Raw genomic sequence first — 328 nt, 5'->3', positions numbered from 1 at the left:
TGGCAAATATACTTTCTTGAAATTCTTTACAACCATCAAAATTCAACATTGGGCAAGTTCAGCGGCATTTCCGTGTTAGAGATGAGTTAAGAATACAATACCAAGTCTCGTTTATCTGTCTGTGTCTCTGTATACGTTAACGGGATCAAAGAAGGCATACAGATAGTTTGTTTAACATTGTATATTTAAGGCACTTAGTACTACAGTACATTGTATAATGCAAATAAGTGGAGACACTTATTACGTAGTGCATCCTACGTGGGTGTATCTTACTTATGTGTAGATTTAGATTTAGCATATCCTCACTGACTCAGAGAAAGTGTGTGTG

This window comes from Penaeus monodon, chromosome 34, assembly GCF_015228065.2.
Source record: "Penaeus monodon isolate SGIC_2016 chromosome 34, NSTDA_Pmon_1, whole genome shotgun sequence".
Lineage (NCBI taxonomy): Eukaryota > Metazoa > Arthropoda > Malacostraca > Decapoda > Penaeidae > Penaeus > Penaeus monodon.
The sequence above is the reverse complement of the archived record's forward strand: the minus strand, read 5'-3'. Positions refer to the sequence as shown.